We start from the raw sequence: 17,301 nt of genomic DNA, 5'->3' as shown, positions 1-17,301 counted from the left end.
TATCCTTTTGGGTCAGTTTTAGTGAAAGTGATGGTGGTTTGTTTTTGTTTTGTTTTGTTTTTCAGAAATACTTTCAGTCTAATTCTTTGAGCCTATCGATATTTGAAAAATAGAGAAAAAGAAAGTGAGCAGACCTGACTTAGATAAATGTCATGGAAGGAAGAAAGAAATCCGAGTTTGCAGAAGGAAAGAATTCCCGTGATCGGTCAACAAAGCTGGCTTCTAATATCTGAACACAATTTAACAGGGTGATAAAACTGCAACTGCAAAGATGGAAACCCAGAGATTCTGTGTACTGAATCTCTCTCTCTCTCACACTTCCAAAAGTAAACCCTACTCAGGAATCCACTGCCCCATGCACTTGGTAAACCACCACAGGGTCAGCTGGGGTGTCAGGCACTCAACTAAACGTGTCTTCCTGCCCTCTTCCCATCCTCACTGTGCCATCAGCATTACATGTCACAAAAATGCACCCTTGCCTCAGTTCAATGCCGTCCTCTGGATTTTCTCTCTTGCATACTTCTGCACAGAGGGATCACCGCATGACATTATTATTAATATCCTCAGACTCGCCTGGTTCTTTTCACATATAACACAGGAAAAACACGACGGGGCTTTCTAACACCAAAGTTGCCATCTTAACAGGGAAAATATTCCCGGCTATTAATTCTAAACAGAACCTGAATTATCACAACTGTAGCCAAATAATGTGGATTTTTAACTCAGCACAAGCAGAACATTATGCCAGCGGACTGCTTTATTTTCTCAAGAAGTTAGTAACTGCCAAATTCTTCCAAGAGCTTAAATACCACAATGACAGATACTGAAGTACAGAAATTAAAGTAAAATATGAAACTAAACAGAGGAGGAAGAGATAAGCCAGAGATGGACTCTGAATCACAGAAGTAATGAAAAAGAGAAAGCTCATGCCAACTGTCAGGATAAAAAAAGAGGTTAAAGGAAATGAAAGAAAGAGGGGTTTGACGGTTCCCAAAGACTTTACAGAAAAAGTCAAATTCAGCAGGCATCACCAAGAATTATGTGCACAGAGAATAATCTTTGCTAAATTCATACTACAGGCTACTGCAATGCCCAGCCTTAAAAAACATGGGCAAGTTTCTTAAAAAAAAAGACCTCTGATAGTGATGCAGAAATGCTCTCCTAATAGCAGACAGCTTTCTATCCCAAGGTTTAAAACAAAGCCACCCCAACCAACATGCTGGTTCTGAAACCCAATACTAACATTCAAGCAAACAGTAAATGAACCATGTTTGCCATTTCACATTCGTCGCCAGAGTTAATTTTCCCCACCAACATGAGAACACGCATGCACACACAAACACACCACAACATAACACAAAGCAATTCCCAAAGGAAAGAGTCCAGAAACATCTAAGATGACACCTACGGCTCTCCAATACCTGAGCAAGAGCCACAGAATCTGTTCGGAAGACAGAAGGACTTGATCGCCTGGAAATTTGGAGAGACTTATTTCTAATGTGATAACTCTAATGTTTTGTACCCTTGTAAGCTCAGTCAGCCCTGCAAGAACACCCCTGGCTTTTTCCTATGATTAGCTTCCTTCATGACACACAGTCTGAAAGCTTTCTATTCATTTAAAGTCATCAGTATTTGTTCCTTGGGGATTTATTGGAAATACTTCACTTTCAGGTACTTCTCTCTGGATAGTTTGAATAGAACACGTGATATTTTTAGTTTAAAAAAAAAGTGTCCTTTGAAAAGTTAAACAATGTAAATTCTTCAGTCCAAACAAGACTACCTTTATGATAACTAAAACATGAAGTCTAGAATTCATCCCCTAAAGATTGAGTGTGCATCCTAATTCAGCTAAATTTTCCACTTTACCTAATAGGAAATAAAAAGTTCACTTGGAATATATAGGCCCAAATATTATCCAGAAACATGACCCCTTTCCCTTCAGCCTTGACAGAATGTAAAATCACAAGTTTAAGATCCGATCCTTTAGCTCATGTTCCAATACTGTGCTTTGCAGCTAACACACCATTTGAGGAGCTGGGAAATGGAATGGAGCAAAGAAGAATTATGGCAATTATAAAACCTCCCTGGTATATACTGTCCGATTAATAACTAGCATCAGCAGAGCTCAGCTCTACAGTTGGCAAGGTGGAGAATGAAGAGCCCAGAGCCACAGGAAGTCATAACACCCAGCAAAGCATAGACACTAACTATGTGGGACGCAACAAGATCTGCAAACCTATGCACAGGACAAAGCGAGCAAGCCTGTCACTCCAACTGGCTCCTTCCTATCCTCAATGCCTGCTCTCTGAAGAGTAAAGAACTGTGCTCGTTGAAAGCATCAACACCAAGATGCCAGACGACCTTTAAAAAAAAAAAAAATCAACATGGCGGCACACTTATTAACACCCGGCAAGCAGCAGAACTGTGATTAATATAAATTACAGAATAAGCAATTATACTTGACCGCAGATCCACACACTGTTCAGGTTTATGGTATTTTGCACTTGCCCCATACCCACTATAGATTTTGCTTTCCTTCATAGTTACTCAGAAGATGCATGTGTGAAAAAAAGAAACATCAGAGACAGGAAGACGTAAAAAGTATTAGTAGAAAAGGCAAATATTTTGTTTAATGTATAAGAACATATTTGTTGATGTTGTAGATATATATATATATATATATATATATATATATATATATATATATATATATATATATTTATTTATTTATTTATTTATATATATTTGGTACCAGGGATTGAACTCTGGGGCACTGAGCCACTGAGCCACATCCCCAGCCCTTTTATTTTATTTAGAGAGGGTCTCACTGAGTTGCTTAGTGCCTCACTAAGTTGCTGAGGCTGGCTTTGAACTTGTGATCCTCCTGCCTCAGCCTCCAGAGCTGCTGGGATCACAGGTATATGCTACTGTGCCCAGCCATTTTAGATATTTCCAAATCTATCTCTCTCTCTCTCTCTCTCTCTCTCTCTCAAACACACACACACACACACATTACACTACAAAGCAAATCAATTTTTAAATGCTTTCTAGAAGCACAAAGATCATGTTGCTAATCTAGTTTGTCTGTACCTCCATAAGGGCAGGGATTATTCTGGTTCTACAGTGAAGACTTAGCACTTAGTACCCAGCAGCCAATAACTATTTGTTGACTGCACAAAAGACTGAATAAAAAGCGTGTCCGTGGCTCTGAGCAGCCAGCCAGCTCTGCTCACACAGCCCCCATCAGGTGTGCGACCAGGGTTCTGCACTCCCCTCCCTGCAGAACCAGGCAGGACATAGGACCATACACACAGCCTGAGCCAGTGATGCCTTCGTCAGCTAGGGCTGCGGTGACAAAATGCTACAGACTCGGTGGATTGAACAACAAACATTTATTTGTTCATGGAAGGTTGGGTTGTTGGGGAGGGCACTCTTCCTTGTATCCTCACCTGGCAGAAAACAAGCTAGGGAGCCCTCCGGCCTCTCCTACTGGCCCCCAGAGGCTCCCCCTCCAAATGGGAAAACTGGCATTAGGATTTTTACATGTCACTCTTGGGGGGATCACAAGCACTGGGTCCATGGCACACAATCTTTTTATTTCTAAACCTCTGAAATCTAGGTTTAAGTAAAACATCCTGATTGTAACATGTTGGAAGTAAACCAACAAAAAGCAAACAAAACACCCCACAATAGGTCATTTTTGTATAAACCATTCAAAAAGCCATAGGGGGCCACATACAGGCTGCAGGCCAGCAGTCTCTGCCTGTCCAAACAGCTGCCTTGACCCAAGGCCCCCTGCACAAGCGAGTGCACAGAACCACGGTCCCTCCCTCTCTCAATCACCGTCACAAGGTTCTCAGGGACTCCATAGCAGGCAATACAGTGATGTATGCTGACCGCCCTGCTTCAGACACACTCAAACTAGTAGAGCAGAGGCCTCAGGAGACTGCTCCACAAACACAACACCAGGACGCACAGCTTTTCAGATGAACACGCCCAGCCCAAAGATCTATCCAGGGAGGGAGAAGAAGCAGGGAGAGGTCCAGAAGGCTGAGCCTAAAAGGGTTTCTGGAAGGTCACCTACCAGCCTTCTGTCCTAGGCAGAGTAACAGCCCTTCCCCATAATACCCACATCCATATCCCTGTGGATATCTATACCCACACGGCAAAGCGATTCTGCAGTTGCAATTAAATTAAAGATCTTTTTGTGGAGGGTCATGGGGTGCTGAGGATTGAACTCATGGATGCTCCACCGCTGAGCTACATTTACCCACTATTTTTCTTTCTTTTTTTTTTTTTTTTTTTTTTTTTTTTGAGACAGGGTCTCACCAAACTGCCCAAGCTGGTCTTGAACTTGCAATCCTCCTGCCTCAGCCTCCCAAGTAGCTGAGACTACAGGCATGTGCCACTGTGCCCAGCTTAAAGATCTTAAAAAGGGGAGATGGTCCTAGATCAGGTGGGCCCTGAGTGCATCAGGGGGAGACAGCAGCAGGAGAGGGGGCCACATGAGAGGAGGTGATGTGATGGAGTGACACTCGTAGTGGGGAGGATGAGGCCTCAAGCTAAGGAGCATGGGCGGCCGCTGGAAGCTGTGGACCCCTCCCGCTGGCCAGGAGCTTCCAAAAGGAGCCAGCCTTGAGGCCTCCTGTCATCATCCCAGTGAGACAGATTTCCAGCTCCTGGCCTCCAGGACTGTAAGAGAGTAAATCTGTGCCACTTTAAGCCACCAAGTTTGTGGGGGATCTTCCACAGCAGCGAAAGGTAACCAACACAACTCCCCAACAGTGCACTCTGCAAAAACACAGGAGTGTCACTCAAAGTCCAAGACCAAGTGCCAGGAGATGTGCCCACAGGCCAACAGGACTGGCTTCCTCCTGGGGATCCCTCCCTGACCAGGCCTGCAAGAAAAGAAGTCGTTGCTCAGCTTGGTAGGAAGAAAGGCCCTTGTGCACACAGGCCGACAGAGCCCAAGCCAGCTTTCTGGCTGAAAGGACAGCGTCCCCTGCCAAAACTCTGACTCCGCTCCCTGACTGAGCTGTTCCCCGTGTGGATCTGTGACAGGGCTCCCACCTTGTCAAGCACTCCATCTGGTAACTGTACAGGAACTGAGAACTGAAACGGCCTTTGCCAACAGATAAAGTTGTAATGGTATTTTTTTCTTCTTTTTTTTTTTTGGAATGCCATTTGGAATGCATTGATGATCTCTCGGCTGATAGGAGCTTCTCAACCCCAGCTGCTGAATGTAGAAGCCACAGCCACTTACAGTAAAACCAAAGGCAGTCAGAGACCATCTATTGAGTGACACAGAAACTTTGCAGAGCTCATCCTTAAAGCCCCAGTTGCTGACAGAGAAGACTCTACATTTGAAAGAGATGGCTTCATGGGATCATGGGGAAAATAGTTTCCAGAATCAAGATGGGGCCAGCAATTTTTTGAAGGTCATGTCAGCAAACAGCACCAAGTTCACGTCTGAATTCTGCATGTATATCTGAATTGTTGGCAAAGACAAGGACCAGGGTGGGTGACACTTAAGGCAACTGGGAGGGAACCATACGACCAAGACCCGGCAACATTTCCACCCACGACACCTCAACACCATCACATCCAGGAAGTTTCCCCGTCTGCACGAAAATCCCTCTTATTACATCAAATTTCTGCTGCCAGATATCTGGCTGGAGTCACAGCCCATCGACTAGTGGGGACAGCACTCACTGCAACTCTCTGATCGTTGCCACCAAATTAGCTGCGCAATGCACAAGTCTGTTATTTGACATCTGGTTCCCTTTCTGAACACTGAAGAACTTGCAGAAACCTCTCAGCATACCCAAACCAAAAAGAGAAAAGAAAAAATGAAGCGTGCCTATTTTATTCCATCATTAAGGAATTAAATTACTCTTCCTCCATCTTCTTCCAACCCCGATGTTCCCTTTATTACAACTGTGAGGTTATTTTTCCCAACTGCAAGCAATCTTAAATTCATAAAGCATTCTCCATTGCTGCCATTTCCAAATATTATGTGATCCCCACAAAACGGTGACAGAGAAGTTATAGTCTCTTGATTTCACAAATGAGGAAAGGAAGGCTCACAATAGTGACGCGCCTTAGGTCACACAGCAGTGAACGACCATCTGTCTCTTCCTATGTTCCGTAAGTCTCCAGGGAAGGTGCCACACCTTTCTAAGGGCTGATGCTTATACTCAAACACTGATTCATTCTTGATATGATCAAGGAAATGGGACAGCAACTTTGGACATCTCTACTTAACACACCAGGCAGTCCTACAACCCATGACAAACTCAAGTGAACAAGGGGCTCAGGTGCCAAACTCAGCCACGTTGCTTTGATGCAGTCCTTTCAAGAAGAGAACAGTTTTCTCCCCTCCCCATAGTTCCCTGACTACAACAAGAGTAACTTTTGCTTTTTTTTTTTTTCTTTTATTTTCCCACTTCTTTTTTTCTGGACAAAAGGATTATCTGACCTCCAACCAACCAAAAAATAACTAAGTTTTTTCCTTTCACACCAAACGCAAGTCGATGCCTAAAACTGTTATTTAAAAAAGTCACTCGAGGACAAAGAGGGTCCAAGAACCAGGAAGTTTGGAAAACTCCAAACTAATTTTGGGAGTAACTGGATCCCCTCGCCTCCCATTCCAGAAATGGCTACAGTAAGCGCCTGCAGAGATGAACAGGCAGAAACTTCCCCAGGCACCCGGAGCTCCATCTTAACAACTTTGCAAAGAAGGAATCTCGTCTGTGTGACACGGGCATGGAACAGGAGCCCAGGGAAGGAAAGCAACCTGGCCCAGGCCCTCAGGTGAGGCATAGTTAGCACAGGGTGGAAACTAGGTCACGCTCGGCCACTTCCTGAGTCAGAATTCTTCTCTTGCACCTCTCCAGACAGAAACCTGCCCCCCATCAAGCTGGCTGTCAGCCTAGCTATATTCAGCCATGGCATGATCACACCACCTGGGAGCCAGGCTCATCAAACCAGAACTCTGAAGTGGAGTCACCACCATTAACACAGAGCTGGAAGAAGCCCTCAACCCCAAAATCAAACCTTGCCTATTGTGTTCCCTTGGGGCTCAGCTACCGTGGGAAGCTGGCCTTTGGCAAGTCTGGGTTTCCTGGGTGGCACCTCCTTCCCCAGGGGTACTGAAGCAGCAGTGCCCTGTGGAGCTGTCTCTGGCCTGACAGGGGAGGCACAGGCCTGGGAGGGGTCACGCCGGCAAGTGGGGCCAACTCTTTATGAAGTTCCTCTCGGTTATGGGATGCAATATGTACTTAAAGGAATAGACACTTGGAGATAAATTAACTTCTAAAAGAAAGAGACATTTTGAAAATTAAACTATACTGCCTGCCTGGAATGAGCAATCAATACATATCCAATTGTCACACACATAACGAAAAGGCAAGTCACAGAAGAATAAACGCAAATGGGCGAAACTTTATGGGGTTTGACATCCTAAAAATACACTGTCCTCCGCTGAACCTGTTATCTACGTTTGGTACGTCTTCGTTGTTCATGTGGAAGGCCGGTGAAAGACCGTGCCATCATGACACTTCTGTTTTCAATAATTACAGCTTAAGCTATGCAGTAGCATTTAGTCCTTAAAAGGGACTCAAGGAAGCTCCTCAAGATTACTGAAAAGTTTCTTTCCAGCTAATGAGACAGTAATTATTTTCCAGTTTTGTGTCGCTGATTCAGTAGAAATGTTCCACAGTGTTGTGTGACCGCCTGACACGTCTGGGTTTCTCTGTATGAACCCCCTTTGCCAAAGGCAAGAGATGTGGACGTGCTTCTGGGGGGTATGAAGCGCCTGGGTGAGGAAAACCAACCACCCTGGGTTGGGGCATTTCTGTGGGGGTTCAGTCCCATGGACATGTCAGTGCAGGGATCAGACTCCTAGGAGGGTACCCTACCTCCTGACAGGACCTGCCCCCCACTTCCGGGCAGGAGTGTCTGTATGTGAGGTGGCAGGTGGGACGCCAGCCTTCTGATGCATTAGGTGGGTAGCTGAGCCAGCAGGGGAGGAGGACGACTCAACAAGAAATACGAGGGATTCTTGGATAAAACGAAGGCTTCGTTTGGAAACCAAAAACCTTAACAAGCGTTTTCTTGGACCTTGAGCCAAGTATGCATTTCTCCAAATTTTGTTGGGTTATGTTATTGACATGAACTGAGGTGACTATAAGGTTTTATTTAATGACATTCTGTGCTGGAAATTGGGAGGCCTGCAGCAGACCTAAATTCCAACTCTTACGATTTTTGAAAAGATTGTGAAATTACAAAAATGCACCTGAACCAAGTTTTAATAGGCTGCGTGATGGGTGGATGAGGTCTTCCATTATACCATTTCCATCTTTGGATTCTCCGGCAGTGCAGGAATTCTGTGACATTAATAAATTCAGTAAAAAGTAAACATATGGGAGGAAAAGGTGGAGGTAAACTGGAAGAGCCGCTCAATCTTACTAATAATAAGAGATGTGCAAATTCAATGGATACTTTTTTTAAAAAAAATAATTTTTAGTTGTATATGGGCATAATATCTTTATTTTATTTATTTATATGTGGTGCTGAGGATCAAACCCAGTGCCTCACATATGCCAAGCAGGCACTCCACCACTGAGCTACAACCCCAGCTCCCTAATAGATACTTTTTAACAAACGTTAATTCCCAAGATTGGCTGGGACACAGGGTGCTGGGCGATCAAACTGGTACAACACTCTGAGTTCTGTTTGACAAAACAAATCAAGATATTAAGGTTCAGGAGCAACTCTCTGGGTTCAGCAATTCTACTTCCACAAAATAAAACTATAGAATACTCACAGATGGGCACAAACATTTAATTACAAAATGTGCATCTGCATTCCGCAGCTATTAAAAAGCTGGAATCCACCCAAATGTGCCACTCTGGAGGACTAGCTGGAACCATATGGTGGAATACTATGCAACCATTCGGGATGTGGGACACTGACAGCAAGAGGAAAGGCCACCACCAGCTAACTGGAAACTCACTAAAGGAAAAAGGGGAAGGAACCAAGGCTGGGATTCACAGATGATCCATCTTAACTGTAAACTTCTGGCTGGTGAGGATTTGGGGTGATATTTTTTCTAGTCTGCATTTTCTAAATTTTTCATAAGGAACACATGCTTAAAAACATTTAAATAATTTTAAAATCATTTAATGAGAACTCACACAAAGCTAATTTACCTTACTGGGCATAAATACAAGCTTGACCAATGCCAGCTCCCATTCCCCCAGAATTCTCTCCCAAAACCTGTTTTGCACTCAGGACACCAAAGGAGAATTCCACAAAGAAAGCGTGGACGTACTAACCCAGGATCGACGTGTGGTCTGGGCACGTGCGACAAGCCCTCCAGGTGCCTCGCCCAGCCCAAATGGATTTGCTGAAAAAAAATCTGATTCCAGACTCAGGTTCACAGACTTCACAAGCTGACTGGGAAGAGTTCTGCGAGAACTGTGCTACTATTCCTCGGAACATGGAGGGGGCGAGAACACTGGGTGGGACCCCAGGCAGGAAGTGAGAAGCCCTCTGCTGCAGTCCTGCAGGCACCCTGGAGGGCTGCGTGAGTCAGGCAATCTACCTCACCTCTCTGTTCTTTCATCTCCACATCATTCCAAAACAGGTGTCTTGCACAGAATCCTCTTAAATTGTGAAAGGCTATCAACATAACACAATAATAATCAACAAACACTAATCTGCAACAAACAAGTACATTTTAGCAGTAAAGATTAGTTTTGGGGTTTTTTTTTTTTTTTTTTTTAATTTTTTAGGTTTAACTTCACTCTGTATATATCCATACGAGAGATTGACTGATTTTGTTTCTCTCAATGAAATAATTTGGTTAAACAAAAGAACTCATTCCACTCAGCTGATCACAGGGCCTAGAGAGATATAGCAGAGAATAGAATACAAATCCCACCCCAATCTCATGCTCCCTCTCTCTGGACCTGCTGCATACACACACCATCTTAAGTCTCTTTTTGGAGTCTAGCGAGATCTTGATTTGCTGTAGGGGCAACTCTGTCTGATCCCATTTCTAATATGAAGCATCCCAAAGATGAAAAAAAAAAAAAAAAAAAAAAGCCCACCAAGCACAGCCTGAGACAAACACTCAAAGTTTTGAGACCCTCAGATTAAAACCATGTTCCACAACTTGGTACCTCCTAGGTATCCCGAGTTAGGTTTGTGTAGCCCAAGACCAGCACTTCATGAAACGTGCTCTTATGGACTAAAGCGGGAATGACTTAGGCAACAACCTCCAACTATAGGAATGTGCTTCCTGGCCAGTCCATGGGCACCTTAACTTGGATCTTTGCAAGAAGCCCTCTGATGGACCCAAATGCTGCTTTTAAGAAGGTAGAGGATTCACATCTGGCCACTCTGCGAATGCTGCCCAGTGCAAGAGGGACACAGGCCTCATCGTACCCAAGAAGGGAGGTCAAGGGCTGAACAACTGTCAACGTCACCTGCATTGTACAATCCGCAATGATTCCCCAAACAGCCTCCAGTTTTAACATTTTATTTGATAAATAATGAACACATTTGTACATGAATGACCAAACAGCTTTAGTGGAATAGTTTCGTGATGATACAGACATATGTTCACAAAGTTTCCAGGTGCTCACATTTTAAAAAGAGAAAAAGTTGTTGAGAAAGAAAAATAATATAAGTAAAAATATGTAATATAGTGTATTCGTTTTGTTCCCATTTGGAATTTGAAAATAAGCAGTTTATAAAGCCAAACTGTTTTCTTCTGGGCCAAATTTCTGTTTGACAGCTGCAGAATGCAACTGCTGGGCTGCCTGGAGCTTTAGTTACGGAGCCAAAACCAGCAGTGCCCGCAGGACTCGGGAGCACTGGCTATCTGCTCTGTATTATGTATCTGGCTTAATGTGGCCTCTAGCTTAAAAAGCAGATGCTGAGCCCAAAAGGATACATTTTCTTTTAGTACAAGAATGTATTGCTAATAAACAATCTAATTAAAATCATTACATAAGCCTACGTAGAGCTGGTGACAGCGGCAAGGGAGACGACGTTCTTAGGGAAAATATAAGGTCACTAAGGCATTCTAAATGAGCTTTAAACAGAGGCACTAATATTTAAATATCACAATTACCACTTAGAAAAAAAGAAATCACATTATTGATAGGCCAGCACACTCAAAACCAATAATGTCACAAAACACATGCCCTTGTGTCATTTGGCAGAAGGAGCTGCTCCCTGAATACAATGGGCCTCTTTATTAACTGGCTCTCCTCATCCTTGGCATCCCATACAAACAAAACAAAAACGCAAAGCAGAAAGAGAGGAAAAGAAACAGAGACATTAATAACCGTCTTCAGCTTGAACTCTATTGCTGAGAAGTACAAGACCTAAAAGATATGTTAGGAGAGGAAAAGGCATTATTTAACAAAAATGAAAGCAAGACCGGCCAGAGGGAGAAAACTAGATGGAGAAGCTGCCTCTTTTGTTTAATCTTATGGAAGGGCAACAGAGCCCTCTAGTGGAGAAAATTTAAAATATAAATTCACATTTGTGCTTTTAGGTTAATTATAGGAAACGCATACAATACTTTCATTACAATTCTTACTATGTCATTGTATTATGCAGAAGCAAGAGATAAACTGTCTCAGATTTTTGAAAACAATTTTTAAATTTACATAAGTTACAAACCCTCAATTGGGGTCGATAATATTGTAAAATATTCTCTTTAAATCATGAGTTCAAACCATTTTCTCACTGAACAGTGGCTTCTGCAACCCTCATCTGTTATGCTGACACTATGAAAGGTCAAAATCCAAACCTATGTGCAAATACAGAATTCAGCTGATAACCTCCTGTGACAACTGTTTCAGCTAAGGTCTAAGCAGGTGTGCGCGTGGACACGGAGGGGTGTGTGTGAGTGCACACAGCGGGTGATAAGCCCGGCATACCCACACACCCACACGTACACACCTCCTGGGGTTTAACATGGGGTCAGCAAAGGATGAGATGCACATCAGCAAATGTCTTCAACTGTCCCCTGCTCCAGAGGAGGAGTTCTCAACACTATGAGCATGTGGTTTCCATGTAGGTTCAGTGTCTAAGAACATAAATGTAAACAGGAGCAGGCCTGAGCCTGTGGTCCCAGTTACTGGGGAGGCTGAGCCCAGGAGCTGCAATTAATGAGACCCTGTCTCCAAAAAAAAAAGGTTCTTTAGTGCATAAGGCACTAATTAAGGGACTAATTGTCAATTTTACATAATGCCATCTAAGGACATCTCCCAATATTTTCAAAACTTTCAACAGTTTCTCAGAATGAAAAAAAATTTCATTCATTTTACTTATAATTGATACATGGGTATATTTTAGCATAACAGCATAACTGTCATGAATATCTTTAATTAATCCCCAAAAGGTCACTTTGGTTATTTTGGAATTTCTTCCTCTACTTAAAGAGCATGTTCTTAAAAGAATGCCAAGATCCCAGTGGCGCAGGCCTTGTCAACAAAGTGGGTAGGAAACCAACAGTGCCCTGACCTCACAAGACATGTTTTGTCCAGGAAGATGACCAAATGTAAGTGAGCCCAGAGCCTGGGGTTCATGGATCTGTTACAATAACTTAGGGAGGGACAGGGGAGCAAATGGCACAGTTTAGGCATGAAAACTAAGTAACACTTAGTTATGGAAAAAGAAAACAAAGATGTGGCCTATAAAGGAAGACAGTGTACAGAGTGCGGGGCTGGGGAGTGTGGCTTTAAAACCTTAAGGACAAACACCCTTCTCTACCTAAAGAGAGAGTGATTTTCTTATGTCATGCAGGAAGGGAGAATTTACACCAGATATGGACTTTTCATGATGATGATCTATAGGATAAAAGTGTGGCAATCACGCTTCATGCCATAATTTCAGCTCATAATTTAGGAGTAAAACCCCAACATTTTAGAAACGGGTTAACATAAAATTACAAAATACTAACACTTAGGGATTCCCTGAAAGAAAATCGAATACCTTCATTTTGCTTAAGGAGAACAAATTTAGGGGTGACTTCAACATCATAAGCAAAAGTATTTTTTTTAATAACTCAAAGTGTGTAAATTTTGATATGTGTGTGAGAAAGAGAGACTCCTGGGATAGCCTCAGGGAGGTGGCAGCATAACACAAACACCACCAGCAGGCGAGGGCATCAGCCCTGAAGTGCACTAGCACACCGAGTGGCCAGCTCATGTTTGTTCTGGGGTAAAACAATTTTGGTTTTATTAATGGGTCCTCTGGCTCAAAACTCAAAACCAGGCCAGGCTATTTCAGATTTAAAGCCACAACATTTGATACAGTCCAACATTATAAAGGTTCAAAAGGTAAAAGAAACTTTTTATCCTGACTAAATTCAGAGAGGAATTTAAAACTCAAATTTGAGCACCACTGGTTTCAGGTGGCAACAAGAAGAAAGTTGGATCTCCATGACCGTGAGGTTAGACTGGAGAATCTAATTCGCTGGTACTTATTCATCGTTGTAACTGGATGTTTGACAAAGCCCTGGCTGTTTCTCCACAAATACGATGATAATAACCTGCCTACTCATGGCTTCAGTCTGCAGGGTTTCAAGTGCAGCCCTCACAGGAGACCATGAACCAGCTGCTACCCCAGGTCTAGGCATGCGACAAACCTGCACCACAGGAGCCTGCAGACTCCGGGGCCACTGCACACGACCATGTGCCCAGGGCCGAATCAGCTCACAGGCCGAGTCCAGAAGCAAGTTTCTGTGGACACTCCCTAGCCTAGGACACTCCCTCTCCTGAGTCTCCGCAGCACTGTGTGCAGTGGTCACCATGTCGAAGCCATTTCCATTTGACTTTATGACATCAGAGCCACCATGGCTAACTTCAGGGAGACCCTCCTGCTCAGTCTACGCTGCCACCGACGGCAGGGAGCTCCCTCGCCTCGACTGGGTGGCGGTGGGACTGTGGGGCTCCGGGCCTCTTGATCTGCTACCAGGAGCTCTGGTGAAGAGATGTCGCCCCTGGAAACTGAGATGCTGATCTCCAGGGAGAGGTCCACAAGCTACAGCTCTCAATCTACAAAGTTCTTCGGGTTCATAAAGCTGGTTAAACAAAGGTCAAGGAGAGAAGAGTGTTAGTTTCTGAGGAGACAACATCTGAATCCTTGCAGCTACCTATAAAAAGGGAGAGCCTGGGGCAAGGGACGTGGGATTTAGTGGGATGTCCTCAGCTACCTGCCATGTGCTGCCACCATCCTCTTGAGGGGTGGAGTATCCACTGATCCAAACTTCGTCTCATGAGGCCAATTTACGGGACACTTAGGCAGCTCTTCTTTGAGAGGGGCTGGGCCATCGAATACAGGTTACCACCAAACCTTCTCTACAAAGGGCCATATGATCTGTGCTGTAGTTACTCAACCCTGCTGGTGACACACTAAATGGGCATGGCTGTGTTCCAATAAAACTTTATTTATAAAGTCAAGTAGCAGGCCAGCTTTGGGACAGATTTAGCCCAGGGGCCGTAGTTTGCCCACCCCCAATCTAGATGGCTGAATCCAGCCAATGGAGGTACAATCCAGTGACAAGCTAAACAAGGACTCCATGAACCCACACTGTTTCCGACATTTCTCCCAAATCTTCCTCTCTTCCAGAATGAACCTAATCTTTTTCAGCTGAATTGAGTAAGAATGTCTTCAATTGCTTTGGAGATATCAAATATCAAAATTCACAATAGTTCCATATCACTCACAGCCAGGGGAAGGGCAGCGTCAATAAGACAAATTGCTTAAAAGCCACTTCAAGGGCAGAAGACCCCAGTATAACCCCACAGGGAGCGAGGTGCCCTCCACACCCAGGATCCTCACCAACAGCAGCCCCACATTCCACAGCACGGCGCCTCCTGGGAAGTCTGTAAAAGAAACTGCTGGGAACGCCAGATTTGCAAAGCAGACTGTCAGGCCAAGCAGGCGACCATGTGTTCAGCCGTGGAGTCGCCAGTCTCCAAATAAGTACTGTCACTGCTGCTCCAGCCCACACTGTGTCAGAGACAGGCGTTCCCAAGGCCACTCAGCTGCTCCTCTAGAGTGATTGCCCTTGGTGGCCCCGGGGAAGGCAGGCTAGTACCCCACCAACACCTGAACAGAGGCGGCTGGAACGCCCAGATGTCTTGGGAACCAAGCAACACACTCTGCACACGGCTATCTCATCTGAATTGGGAAGAAATGAAGTAGCAATGACAACTCATAACCTGGAAGATTGCACAGCTCAGTAGAAGGAAGAGCTTTATCTAGAAGCCACAGCCTGCTCAGGCAAAGGCACTTTCAGGCAACCACGCAGGACATAAAAGCCAGTTCAGTCATGACAGGAAGCCAGGGCCTCTCTACTGGCAGCCTCTTCTTTAAGCCTGACGCCACTGCTTCAGGGGAAAGTGATTTGCAAGTCCTCGATTGCCTAGAATTTGAAATACTATTATTTCAAAATTAAGAATAAATATCCATGGCCCTCACCCAGGCTGATGCTGACCCAAGGGGAGGAGAAGGGAAGGAGCAGGTGAGGGCCACACGGAAGGAAGGTGGGGCTGAGGAAGAGCCAGGGGCAAGGGGCAGAAAAGGCTGGTCTCCCCAGGACCTTCCACACCTCTGGCCTGTCCCAAGCTCATGACTGCCACCCCACCCAGCCAAGGACACCTGCCTCAGCATCCACAGAATGAACTGAAGACAAAGGGAGGAAGTGTTTAGGAAGTGGAGCTGGGAAGAGGCACAGAGGCCTTGAGCTTGCTCCAGAGCTCGGAGGGCTGTGCAGGTTCAGACCCTCCCTGTCCCCTCCTTTAATGTTCCAAGTCAGCTCTGGGTCCTGCGTGACAAGGCCAGGGCCTGGTGTCACAGATCTTTGGGAATGCATGGATCACACCCGGTCTGTTCTCTAACGTCAGGTGGGGCAGGCTAAACACTCCACAGAAAATCAACACTCATACACGTCTCGCTGATGGAAGAAAATCTGTCCAGCTAAGATTAAAGGAATGAGGTGTTTCTGTTAATCTTCTGGTCAATACAAAGGTATTTTACTGAGTCCTTAAATCTTTTTTTAAGTTATTCGACACTGCACGGGTCCACAACATAACAGCAGTCAACACGATCAACACAACATACTGCTTCTTGGACACCAGGACCCAGCTCCTATTTTTAGTATCACACCACCAGTTTTGACATCGGTGATGATGCTACAGAATTTACCCCGATGTAAGGTTGATAAAATAGCTAGACAAATTCTGAGTCCAGGATGAGATCTTAAGAGTTGATTGTCCATAGATCCCTTTCAATTTTTTTTTTTTTAAAAACTCCACTTGCCTCTTTCCCTTAGCAGACAGGCGCAGTCAGAACCTCTCCCAGGTCCACAGCCTCACTGACCCTCTGAGAATGCATTTCCCTCCTTGCCCTGAAGGTGCTGGGGAATGTTTCTGGAGTGTCAAAGATGTCATTCAAAATTAGAAAGGAGAGAGATGGAGATCTAAGCCCAGAACGGAGGCCACCATGGGGGCCTCAGGGGGCTGGAGAGGACCTGAGGGAAGACAGCCCAAGGCGACCCACTTTCTGTATCTATAGACAAATCTGAAGATGTAAACTCTCCTCAGAGTGGCTGACTTTTACTAATCCAGAATGGGTACAAATGGACCAAAATGAAACAAAACCCTACCAAGAAGGATGGCCAAGCATCTGCTTTGCCCTGACGCCAAGGGAAGGTCACCCTCTTGGCCTGCCCTCCACACAGTGGCCACTGGGCCTAAGGCCAGAAGTCAAGGGGTTAATTCTGAGGTGAAGACAGGATGAATTCTCCAGTTTTAGAAAGAAATAAGATCTATTCCCAGAGGAAAACGATAGCCCTAGTGACCAGTGGAGACCTGCAGGACCTTTGTTCTGAAGCCATGTGCTGCCCCTCTTGTCCCTTCCCATATCCCATTACCAGAAAATGTTGGTTTGAACAACTCAGGTAATTGGAATATGTCACACACCACACAGACCAGGTCACAGACTCCTAGACACAGCCTGCTGTCCCTAAGCCCTCAGTACCAATAGCTCCTGTCTTTTACTGATTATTCAGCTATCAGAACTCCCCAGGCCGCCTCACACAGCTGTCGTGGGGCGCTGGGGTTTCAAAAGGCCGTGATTTTAATGAAACAGCAGCTGAAACGCTATGAACAGACTTTAAAAATAGAGAACCACCATAAAGTTTTCATTATAGTTAGATTTAAGTGGATTTCATCATAGCAGTCACAGACACTAAACAAACAGGATGACGGA

The 17,301-nt window shown here is 44.7% G+C and overlaps 1 protein-coding gene and 1 long non-coding RNA gene across 5 annotated transcripts in view; both read right to left on the bottom strand.

The window, feature by feature from the left end:
• Wwox (WW domain containing oxidoreductase) overlaps positions 1–17,301 on the bottom strand; it is an 881,439-nt gene that overhangs the window by 853,032 nt on the left and 11,106 nt on the right. The window lies entirely within an intron of this gene.
• On the bottom strand, positions 10,531–17,279 carry LOC114090749 (uncharacterized). The gene is made up of 2 exons (XR_003582414.2): positions 14,240–17,279; positions 10,531–14,107 (listed from the first exon to the last, which is right to left on the bottom strand). It is a non-coding gene; the product is annotated as an uncharacterized lncRNA (long non-coding RNA).

The sequence above is a fragment of the Marmota flaviventris genome, chromosome 18, assembly GCF_047511675.1.
Source record: "Marmota flaviventris isolate mMarFla1 chromosome 18, mMarFla1.hap1, whole genome shotgun sequence".
NCBI lineage: Eukaryota > Metazoa > Chordata > Mammalia > Rodentia > Sciuridae > Marmota > Marmota flaviventris.
Note: the sequence above shows the minus strand (reverse complement) of the source record. Positions and strands in the feature narration are given on the sequence as shown.